Source organism: Haemaphysalis longicornis, unplaced genomic scaffold (assembly GCF_048455015.1).
Source record: "Haemaphysalis longicornis isolate Haplotype H1 unplaced genomic scaffold, Haemaphysalis longicornis Haplotype H1 scaffold_6, whole genome shotgun sequence".
Taxonomy (NCBI): domain Eukaryota; kingdom Metazoa; phylum Arthropoda; class Arachnida; order Ixodida; family Ixodidae; genus Haemaphysalis; species Haemaphysalis longicornis.
The window spans coordinates 205,034,756-205,046,980 of record NW_027526407.1 but is presented as its reverse complement, the minus strand read 5'-3'; positions in this window follow the sequence as shown (position 1 = coordinate 205,046,980).

The following is a 12,225-nucleotide window of genomic DNA, read 5'->3' as shown; positions in this document are numbered from 1 at the left end:
ATTATATTACGCGTTTTCTCCTCTTTCTTTAAACTTAGCTCCACCTTAAGAGGTTAAGACATGACCATATTAGGCATTTGGTTATGCTGAGTGAGACACGTTTCTGGTCAAGGTTATTCATGTCGGATTTGAAAATGATATGAAAATGGCACACGAAATGCCACATGACAGTTGCAAACTCACAACTGCTTAATTTTACCGAAAAATCCCCCCTAAATATACTCATGCACATCCATAGAAACGTATTTTAAATAATACGTAAAATTAGCAACACGATACAGTTGCATAAATGTTCATTCCTCCTCCCCAGTATAAACAACGACTGTCCAGAAATGGTATTTATTTTAGAAAAGGTAAGGGAAGGACACGATCACACAGGCGCTTGCTGGTGTAAAATACGTGTCCGGTAATGTATGGGCGATAGGGCACGGGTCGTGTGCAGTGTACATGTTTTTGTTTGTTTCTTCTTTCTATAAGGACACAGCGCAATTTTACAAGGGTGTGGAATTTGCACATGTATGCACAGGTATAGTCGCTTCTTACCCGTTTCGCGTACTAAACTTTTATCCTTTAAATAATCACCACGGCACCTTCAAAAAGCACCCTTCGACGTTCCCGAAGCGGCAGGCGACTGCACTCAACAATATGAAAAGTGTATATGTGTGGAAGCAATGTTTATAACACGTTTCACAGTCGAGCGGTGACCACGGCGAAGATGTTTCGTGGAATTAAACCAGCGCATTAACCCTCAACGGCCGCTGATTATTGCGTTTCTAGAGGAAATGCGCAAGAAGAGGTAACTATGTTAATTGCTTACTGCCAAACAAGCACCCATATTGGTTAATTGCTTACTGCCAAACAAGCACCCATGACGTGTCTTGCGCCGCACGCAACGTGAAAAAGCAGACGACGCGAAAGCGCCATCCACACTAGGAGCGGTTCGTCCCGCCGCCGCCAGGGGCCGACTGTGTTCGCGCTCGGGGCAAATATTTACCGTTCTTGCTGTAAACGCTTGTATACATACGAATCCGCTGATAGACGACGCCAAAGCGCGTCGGTGAGGACGCTTCCTTGACATTCAGCGAGGACATTCAGTGGCCATAGAACAACTTTGCGCGATGCAGCTTCGTATGCAGGGTTTTTAAATGCGGGATGGATGTTCGTTCTGCAGTACACAGTGACAGTAGTGTTGAAATGTTCCCCACTGGCTCTGCCGAAGTGGGGTAGCTGGTGTTAGACCATATTGAAATATAGGAGGAATTAGCATGACTAATCAGGCTTTGGTTGCACGAAGTTACCTCCCTGCACAAGTTGCCAGCCACATCTTGTCTATGTATCATGTACAGTGAAATCTCGTTGAGACGTTTTTCAGGGGAACCGGGAAATAAAAAGCATAATGTGAAAATCGTATTATCCAAAGAGTTTGTTAAAAAAAGAAGAAAAATCTGCATTCTCCGTCAGCAACTCAATTTTATTGAGCAACAGTGAAGTAGCTGGTAAATTTGTGCTGCACTTTCTTTTCGAAGTCTGGGAGAAAATTCTCCGGAAATGTAAAAATAAAAAAAAAAGCTGCTGCTATTTTTCACTTGGGCGAATGCTGTTCTGTATGACACTTCACGTTGTGCCTTGAATTGGTGAAGCCAGCCACCAGACGCTTTGGAGTCCTCACTGCCCAAGGAGAGCGCAGTGTTGTCAACTTTTTCGCGTAGTACTGACCTATCGGCGTTCATCCTGCCGCTCTAACTTCCTCCCACCTTGTGAGCAGGATGTCTTCCATTTGGTCATGCTTCGCACCTTGTGCTTGTTTCGCATCAGGGCCGGAAACTTGCAGATTCTTTTGAAGTTCCTCTTGCTGACCGGCAATAGAGTTGAGCATTGACACTGGCAAACCGAGCTTGTGTGCCAAATCCACGCATTTCCTCTTCGGGTTTTCTTCCAATTTCTGTACAATTTCCACTTTTTCTTTTTATACTGAGTGCCTTCTGTGTCCTCGACATTGCCACAAGCCTGGCTGCACACCCCGCACAGCAACAAGGCAGCCTAAGGAGAACAAGACTAGTGAAATAGAACAAGAACAAAAATAGCCTCATAAGCAACACCACTGAACACAGGAACAGTGCAGAAAGAGAACAAAGAACGGAGCGGGAAGCACAGAGCATGGCGAGCAGTTGGGGCGGGAAGTCGCCGCCTGCCAAGAGCATTGGAACCTTCTTCCTCGATTATGATCAAACTGAGAAACTCTGTGATTATGATATGTTTCACTAGATGACAGAGTGCCTCGCCTCACATATCATCCTCATTGAACAGAGCGCCCACGCCTGGCAGCAGTGTTTTTGTCGCAGAACCGGCGCTGCCATGCAGGTCATGGGTTGTTGACATGGGGTTTGAGCTAGTATACCGAAGAATAAATGTAAGGTTTCTAAAAATGGTCAAGGTTCACTTTCGTGGTCGTGCCATCCAATTTTTAGCAAAAATGTGATCGTATCAAATGCACGAAAATGCATTATTTCTAAGGGATTTTGGCTTGGAATCAAAAGAAAAACGTATTATGCAGAATTGTATCAATGAGATCCCACTGTATAAGGCCTTCCTTCATAATAGTTAAGTTTGCATAATCCATCTAGAAGCACTACGTCCCATCTTTTTCTCTGACCAACACGACTGGAGACACCCGCAGACTGGAAGATGGTTCGACTGTATCCTTACTGAGCATTTTTTTTTTACCTTTTCGATGACGAGTCGTTCAGCAAGTGATACGCAATAGGGCCACCTGTACACTAGTGAAGCATCGTTGGTGTTGATATGATGGGTGACTGCAGAAGTTTGGGTTGGTGGATGGTTGTCTAAGTCGAAGATGTCCTTGCAGGAATCCAGAGGATGAGGGAGATCGGCGGTATGATCCGGTGGGAGGTCTGAAGCAGCCACTGCCTTGATTGATGGTGCTTGATGGGACGCCTGCACTGCAGGAGGTAAATCTGCAGGGGTGCTAGCATTCATGGCAGAAAGGGCACAGCATTGCAAGCGAAATCCCCTTGGGAAGGACTTGAGGTGTGAAACTGAAGTTGAAAAACTGAAAGGGAAGGCAGGTTTGGTTCTCTATCACGGTAATGATGGTGTGTGGCAGAGTGACATTTCACAGAAGCAACGCGTCTGTAATAAGGAAGATCATATAATAACTTGCAAAAGAAAAGCGAACACTGACCAAGAATAAAAATATATTGACGTTTCGGAACCACATACGGGTCCCTTGTTCACTACGTAAGACAAGCCGTCGTCGTCAATTATATAGACAGCACATGACGTAGAGAGCATACGTAGACGGGAGGCAAAGTCACATCCGTCCGGTTCATTGTGGCTAGTGTTGATTGGATAAAAAGTGACTCTAGCAGACGCCGAGATGATGTGTTGTTTTCCTTAGCTAGAATTGCGGTGTTCTCCCAGTCAATCTTGTGGGAGTGTTTGTGCGCGTGCTCCGCAATGGCATTCGTCATGTGAATATGATTTCTTACATCACGTTGGTGCTCTTTCAGTCGTCGCGGAGCTTGCTGGTCGGGACATGGGCAATGCGCATGTCGTATTTTGAAAAGATGCGCGACAATGCTTTGCTTATTCCTGGGATGTAGGGGATGGCTGCGCGTGCTCGTAATGTCCTGTTGTTGCCCATTCTTGGCTGTAGTATCTTATTCTTGGTTTGGCAAAAAAGTCGCTTAGGGTAGCCATTGGCGAATCTTTCGCGGCGGATCGTTCCTAATTCACGTTTTAGTGCACTGTCATCTGAGCAGATGCGTACGGTGCGCTTTATCAAGGACGACACAACGGATGTCTTGTGGCCGAGAGGGTGGCAAGATTCAAAACTGAGGTAACGACCCGTATGTGTGGGCTTCCTGTACACTGAGAAGGAGAGAGCGCCCGCATCGCGGCGAACAAGAACATCCAAAAAAGGGAAGCATGTTGTCTTGCTCGAACTCCACGGTGAACTGTTTATGCACATTCTGGGCGTTGAGGCTGTCCAGAAGACATGGAACATCTTGCTTTTTTAAAATACAAAAACAGTCGTCGATATAGCGGCAGAAAAACCTCGGTGCCGGTGTGAAGGTTGCCAATACCTTCCCCTCTAAAGCCTCCATAACTAGATTGGCCGTAGTAACTGATATGGACGCACCCATCGCCGTGCCATGGGTCTGCTGATAGGGGCTTCCCCCGTAAGAAAAATAGGTGTTGCTCAGACAAAACATAAGCAACTCACAGAGCTCGGGGACGTCAAAGGGAGTGCTATCGGGAAAACTAATGTCCGCGTTTAGTGCTTCTTCGCACATGGCTACTGCCAGATCCACTGGGACACTAGTGAAAAGAGACTTGACGTCGAACAAAACCATGACGTCGTCTTCAGTTAGAGTTATGTCCTTCAGCTTCGAAACAAAAGAGGACGAGTTTCCGACGTGCGTGGGCGTCTTACCGGCTAGAGGGCTCAACACTTGGTGAAGGTAGCCTGATAGTCGGTAGAGCAGTGCCCTCGAGAAGTCGACGATAGGCCGAAGAGGAACGCCAGGCTTGTGGATTTTAGGCAGACCGTAGATTGCCGGGGCTGAACCGTTCGTGCACAGTAACCTGTAGTAGAGGCCCTTGTGGTGCGGAGGGACTAGCTTGAGAAGCCTGGTTAGCAGTTCTTGAAGCTTCGACTGTAACCTGCTAGTTGGGTCACGGGCTAGAGGAGCGTATGTCTGCTGGTCTTCGAGAAGGGCCAACATCTTGGTGTGGTAGTCACTGCTATCTAGCAAGACCGTGCCATTGCTTTTGTCAGCAGGAAGGATTGCGATACTGCAGTTATTCCGCAGGCTCCTGATGGCTTGCCTCTCCACTACCGATAAATGCAGTCTTGCACAATGTCTTCGCAAACCTGAGAGCACACCAATAGCACAGGTGCGCGCTTCTTGCCGTACTTCAGAGGGAAGCTGGCCGACCGCGCGTTCGACCGCACAAATCACCTTTCCTGGCTCCGGGTGTGCTTCCGTGCTAAAATTCACACCACGGGACAAAACCTTAGCCTCCTCTTCGTCCGGTGTGTACGGAGATAGGTTGATGACCTCTTGGGTGCATTGTGGCACATCGGGCTGGAGTGCTTGCAGTTTCCTCTCTTGCGACGTTCTATGACGGCCTTCTCCCATGCTAGCGGTGAAGTTTGCGTGCAGCTGCACATCTGGGAAGTCCTCAGGAATAAGATACTCAAGTTGCCGGCGTGCAAAGAAGGTTTGCTTCTCCAAAGCTTGTAGCTTCTGGCGGCACTCAAGGATACCTGCTTGTAGTAGCTTCCGCTCGGCTTGTCGAACAATCTGGTGAGAAATAACTGTGAGAAACGGGTGGGCTTGATCACAGGGGCATGTATGTTACAGCATTTGACAGCAAATGGACATAATCTGTGGAACGAGAATGGTGCTTTTGAGCATTTTTGGCAGAAGTAAATTCAAAAGAGAGAAGTCCCGCAGAACAGTCAATGAGAGCGGTTCGAGAAAAAATTGACGCCGAGGATAATGTCATAGGGGCATTTTTCAAGGACGGTGAAGAGAGCAACACTATCGTGGTCGGCAATCCATATTCAGGCGGTACGCATGAAGGTGTGCTCTCATTGGCAACTTGAACAAATGTTTGCATGGGTGGCGTCAGAACTTTGCGGAGATGCCAGCGGAGGGTTAAGCTGATTACAGAGATGTGAGCATTTGTGTCAGTGAGAGCCTGGGCTGCAACACCATCAACAGTAACGTCTAGTAAATTGGGCTTAGACTCCTTTGTTAATAGAGGGTCTGTCGTCCAGGTCACAGGTGCAGTATTACCTCCTTGAGCTGCATTGATTAGTCTTGTGGTGAGGCGAAGGCTTAGCGTGGCAATGTCGAAAGCTGTAGCGGGCCACATGCCCACCGTGACAGCAGTGGAAGCATATTGGCTTGTTTTCAGGAGTACTCCACTCTTCGGAATTTTGTGTCTGAAAATGGCGTTGGGCATATTGGTGGGGACCAGTTAAGACACGAGGAACAGTGAAAGCGTTTTTCGGGTGAGCTACAGAGCAAATGCGTGGAATGGTGTGGCTTGCAGCTCTTGCTGTATATCGCATGGATTAGGGAGATGGAAGGTGACGTTCATTTACGGGTCGGGGCTAGTAGGGCAGCCGTAGCCTCCACCTCACGGCATACTATTTTCATTGCGTCGTCGAACAAAGAAGGGCACATTCCAGTAGAGTGGTATACTCGTAATAGGATGTGGGAGCCGTGTTAGGCAATCGAGTGAACTGTGGGGCAATACAGTGAGCTTTTGCTTGTGTCTTTCTTTCTTTATTTGGTACCCACAGCGCCTTTTGGCATTACAGTGGGGGCGAATGACAAAAAGAAGTGCATCAACTAGTTATGTTGATAACCAAAGAAACATTTTCCAGAGGCTGCGAGGGCGTTTTCAAGATGTTTAAACGGTCTGCACTCTGTAATGATGCCGTCTGTGGTGGTGCAGTCCTTATAAACAAGCAGGTTGAAAGCGCCATCAGCAATTCCTTTGTGCACATGGCCTTCTTTGCCAGTTTGTGACGTGTCGGCATCTAACTTGTGACACAGAGCAACACCATCCTGAATATAGGCGACGGATGACTCCATCGAGGTTTTGGCATGGGAAGAAAGTTCCTTCGCGGCTAGTTGGTGGCCAACAAGCTTTCCGAACAGCTCACGTAATGTCAATTTGCAGGTTTCCCAGCTTGTCAGGTCTGCTTCGTGTGTCTCAAACCAACAATAGTCTGGCTAGGCCCTTGAGGTAAAATATTACGTTGGCCAGCACCAAGGTTGCGTCCCATCTGTTATGAGCGCTCGCACTCTCGTAGGTGCTTATCCAGTCATCAACGTCAGTGCCGCAGAAGGTGCTGCGGTCGCAGGGATGGGAGACGACCATAAGTGGCATAGTCGGCCAGAGGGCTCCATCGGGTGCGAAAATTTCTGTGCCGACCTGGTGTCCACTGTGCAGCTCCGTGTTTGAGGTAGGAGATGTTGCAATGCAAGAGGGCCAGGGTAGGGCACGCTGCGCAAGCCTCTTCATCTTCACAGCACACAAATGAGGTTACTGTGCGCGCAGTAATCCAGGCTGGTGCTCTGCTTTCAGCATTGATGCTGGAAACCTTTTCTACTCCCTTCCGCATCAACAAGTTTTGGTCTCTGTGAAAGAGTGTATCACCGTCTACAACGGCGAGGGTAAGTTTATGCAAAGTTGCGGGATTTACGTGGAATCCTTTTTGGAGCTTCTGCGTTTCTACTTAGCATCAACTATTGTAGGATGGTGTGACAGTGTCTTTGTGCAGAGATCTGGAATCTGTAGACGTTCTAAAGTTCCTCACCTTGTTAGTGACATTTTCTTGGGTCATGTTGACCGTGTATTGGAACGTGACTTGGAGGGGTTGGCAATTAAAATTTTCATGTATGTTGACGATTACCTAGTACTTTGTGGAAACTATGACCCTACAAGAAAAATGGTAGACATTTTAAAAGCATTCAAAAGTCATGCATTTAGGCTTACCTTTATGTCCAAGGCGCTGAACGAAAGAACAATCCAGTTTTTGGACCTGTTGTTAAAATTCGAGCAGTATCATGTATGGTGGCTCTATAGCCCGCGATCGAAGAAGCCTTTACTTCAGTTCAGTTCAGTTTATTCCCAGAAGCATCTGGACGACTTCCTGGCTAAAAGCTGCTCGAGCAGCTTGACAAAGGCGTAGGAAGCCGTTACAAGGCATGGAGGACGGACCACGTAACACAGATGTAATCATAAGTAAGAGAAAAACAAAAATAAAACACGATTTCAATTTAACAAATCAGTTCTACAAATTTCATCAAAGATAATCAAAATTAGATGAAGGAAATACAGATTAGAGAAACAGGCCACGAACAGGATGAATAGTTTACATTATCAATAGGAGATTCAAGCACACTGTAAATAAAAATTAAAAATAATACGCTAGAAATATGTAGGAAAAAACATGATTCAGAACACAGTGCATAATCGGTTCCAAAACACACAGTAAACATACAATAGGACACAAATACAAAAGTAAAAATCAGTTAGGTTCAGTTACAATAGGCCAGGAATACAGAAGTAAAAAAATTCCCCCGCATTTCCCCGAGGGGGAGAATGTGAAAGTGCGAATGCACGGTTGTCGGCCCGCTTGCGGCGCTTGCGCGCGGCCCCCGCAGCCCACCACCTCGCCGCCTTCTCTTCCATCGGGTTTGTAGTATCACGTGTACGCCACGCAGTTATCAAGCCGCTATAACGCCGCTGAGTCGCCAACGCACGCTGCTGACGACGTAGTTTGCATGCGTTAAAGATATAAGGCGCGTTACTAACACTGATATCAGCGTCGCGTCCGTGGCTTAGTCGGCAGAGCGTCGCGCTGCGGCCGCAAAGACCTTGGATCGAAACCTGGCGCCGGATGCTGTTTATTTTTTATATAGAGAGGAGGACTGCGGACGCCGCCGCCGCCGCCGGCGGTGGAAGGTTTGGGGTCGCTTATAAAGTGCATTCGCACTTAAAACAAGCTAGGTTCAGTTACGATTGCAGGATGTATGTTCGAAGTTGTTTTCTACTTTACCCAGAAGTATATTGGTGTCTATTTATTTTCATGGGAACATTATGAGATAATGACTGAAACTTGTAATTTGTACGAAAATGTGGTATAGCGCATATATCGGTGCAGCGTGTTTTAACAGTCGATGAGTAATGTTGTAATGATGCAAGAGAGGACAGGTAATTAACGATTTGAGGTGACGAGCAATTAAAGATCTGTAATAATCGAAATTCATACATTTTATCGGCGCGAAGTACATTATTCACTCGAAATGCCTCTTTTGTCGTGTCGGTGCGTTTAAGATTTGATATTTGTCGTATAATTCTTTTTTGTATAGTGACAATCCTATTCATATTTCTTTTAGTTGTGGTAGCCCAAACCAGGTTGCAGTAATTTATGTGTGAGTAAAATAAAGCATAGTAAATTTGAAGCTTTGCTTGCTGCGGAAGAATACTACAGCAGCGCGACAGTACCCCTGTCACTGCAGATAACTTTTTACTAAGAGAATCAATGTGAGTGTCCCAATTCAAGTTTGAAGAAAAATATACCCCGAGAATTTTGTGGTCACTGACAATTTCCACAGGCTGATGTTCATAACTAAGTTGGTAAGACAAGGAAACTTGTTTGTTTTTAGCACGGAATATGATGGCCTTGGTTTTATTGGGATTAATTTTGAGTTTATTTATTTTGGACCACAAGGATATCTTATTGAGAAGTTCATTGCATTTTAGAATTATCCGATCTAAATTAGAACCAGAGACTGTAAAAGTGGTATCGTCGGCGTAGATCATAAATTTAACTTCGGGATCAATCAGGACAATGTCATTAATATAGGTATTGAATAACAGTGGACCCAGTATGCTACCCTGAGGTACACAGTGAGTAACAGGTAAAAGAGACAATTTGTGGTTGTTAATAAAAACACATTGCTGAACTGTTCATCACCACGTTCTAGGATTGCAACATATGGGATTGTTGTCAACTGCCTCAGGTCAGCCATCTTGTTTTGTTTTCAGTCTTGTTTTCCCCTAATTGAGTCTAGCTTTGGTGAACAGTTAGTTGGACCCAAAAATTCTGGCTACGGTGACGGAGTCATTGGGTCGGCCTGTCTTCAGTTGTTGGATTTGGTGAAGAAAACGTGTCTCCTGCTTGTGATGTTGTGGAGGAAATGATAGTTGTAATCTCGTACCTGCACGATGTATCTCACCACTTTAAAGAAGTGGGGAGCAGATATAACATCAATGTGGTGTTTTCAGCCAACATTAAGTTAAACTGCAGCTGTAACGCCATCGAAAAGAATATTAGTAATAAGGGCCGAGCAAACAGCTGTGGTGTGAAACATGAGAAACAGGTTGTTCCTTATAGATTAAACGTGGTTTATTTCATTCCTTTCAATTGTGGTCGCTTTGATGTTGGCCAGTTCACTGAGTGCCTTCTGGCCCTCTTCCCACCCATTGCAAAGATTGTGGTTGTACGCTTTTCCTTCATGATACAACGGTACTGTTCTCGCACGATGAACAAAAGGTGAGGGAAGTATAGTTTGACTGATTGTAGGGTTTAACGCGCCGACGCAACGCAGGCGATGAGGCGCGCCGTAGTGGAGGGCTCCGGATTAATTTTGACCACCAGGGGATCTTTAACGTGCGCCGAAATCTCGTACACACGGGCGTTTTTGCTTTTCGCCTCCATCAGAAAAGCGGCCGCCGCGGCCGGGAATCGAACCTGGAGGGAAGTATAGTGGAAGCACATAAAATTCGAAAAATGTCCGACTCGTGTGTTAGCGCTCGTCTTTAGCACTTTTAGATGCAGAATTGGCGTATCTTGAAGAGAGCAGTACTTGAGAGCGTTTGTCTGTACAGTTGCTTATAGTGGGTTCATGTGTCATGTTTTTATCTTTGTTTTATACCTTCGATGGCTTTATATTTGTCTCTTCAATAAAAATTCGGTTTTGGTTCAGTGGTTGTCCAGTGTTATCCTCCTTTTTGTCCCGTTATTTGTGTGCTGTGAAGATGAATCTACACCAACTAGCCCGGTTTTCTTCGCTGCTGCAGTCCGCAACCACTATGAATGATGTTACGTGGCGCGGAGAAATTACAGGTTGTTTACAAACAAGTCCACAGCATTGGCTCAATGGTAAAGCGGTGCAAGAGTTGTGAACTGATCAACTTTGGTGATGTCAATTTTCGCTCGTGAGTCATTTATTTGCATTCTTTCTCGTCGTCCAATGAGGATTACTGCACGACAACACCTACACGGCACGTTAAAAGCATCAAACAGATGGGTATTTCAGATACTTGGCTCCTAACTTATGGTAATATTAAGGCGAAGCAGCAAGTGACTTCTTCTGGCCATCGTTGTCGGTCTAAAGGAGCAACTAAGTATACTTGTGCATGAAGGATATGCTATCCAGGCATTGACGATTTACAAAGTGGCACTGTGTTTATTCAAAGAGGTCGGTCTTTAGCGCGTATTGTTATAGGCTCTTTCCCACTTCTTTTTTTTTTTAATAAAGTGCTGTTTTGCCGCTTTGCGCTGAAATCAGTTTTCAACTCTTGAGGATTTGTGCCTAGTCAAGTAATGGCTCCAACTTGTGCCTGAGCAGCAGCCGCAGTTCCTAAAGCATTGTGCAGCTGAGCCCAAGGACTTTTTTCTTTTCCTTTTTTTTAGTGAAGCCAAAAAGAAAAAAATCGAAAACGCCCGTGTGTGGAGATTTCAGTGCGAGTTAAGATAGCCAAATGTCAGGATTACCGTGAATCGAACCTAGCACTGTGTCACGCTTCATAGCCCAAGAGTGGCCTCGGCAACTACAACCCCCAAAATAGAATCTTTTTCCACTTTGTTTTTGCAGCAGTGGTGCGATGAGTTAGGCTCAGCCTAGTGCCCCCTGATATAATTCCTGACTGATAAACCGACCCAGTTGTCCTGTATGGCCATTGCGTGACAGCTGTTCTGTCAGATACACTGTAAGCACCTGCTTAGGCTATTGGGAAAGGCAGTGCAATTTGTTAACGAGATCACAGATAAAATCAGTCTAGCTCAGAACTTTAATCCTACTAGTGTAAGCCATTATTTGGCCTTGTACAATTTCTCAAAAAAGTCAAAAATACCGTTTGGTGTGAAGGGACTAAAGCAGGTTTTAGACACAAGACTGCATCAGCAAAGGATCTCTGGTGTCACGTAGAAAAAAAAATTCAGAATGAGCAGTTAGAATAGTTCAAAAGCAGGCTAAACTAACTTTTGTGTACATATTAATGTAGCCTTATAGGGGACAAAATACACCATCAATTGTGAATTTAGATTCACTTGACGTTTGCGGTGTGGTTGTAAAAGGAAGCGTTTATTTGTTTCTTTTGGTTTTGCAGGTGCTGACTGAGAAATTGAGGAAAGTTTTGAGCCAAGATGTTCCTGGCCTAAACGGTGATGGGCACGTAAAATGTTGTATGTATATTTGCGGTTAGAAAGCATTTAATAAAAAATTTAAAAATTTTGGGACTTGGTTTCTGCTGTTTCATATGCACATACATTGTAACATGTAATCTAATATTCAAATCTGTAGTTTTATTAAAAAATTGTTTTCAACAGACAGATTTACTATTCACTACGTGACTTTTTCATGATCAGTTCATTTGCATGTGTTGCGT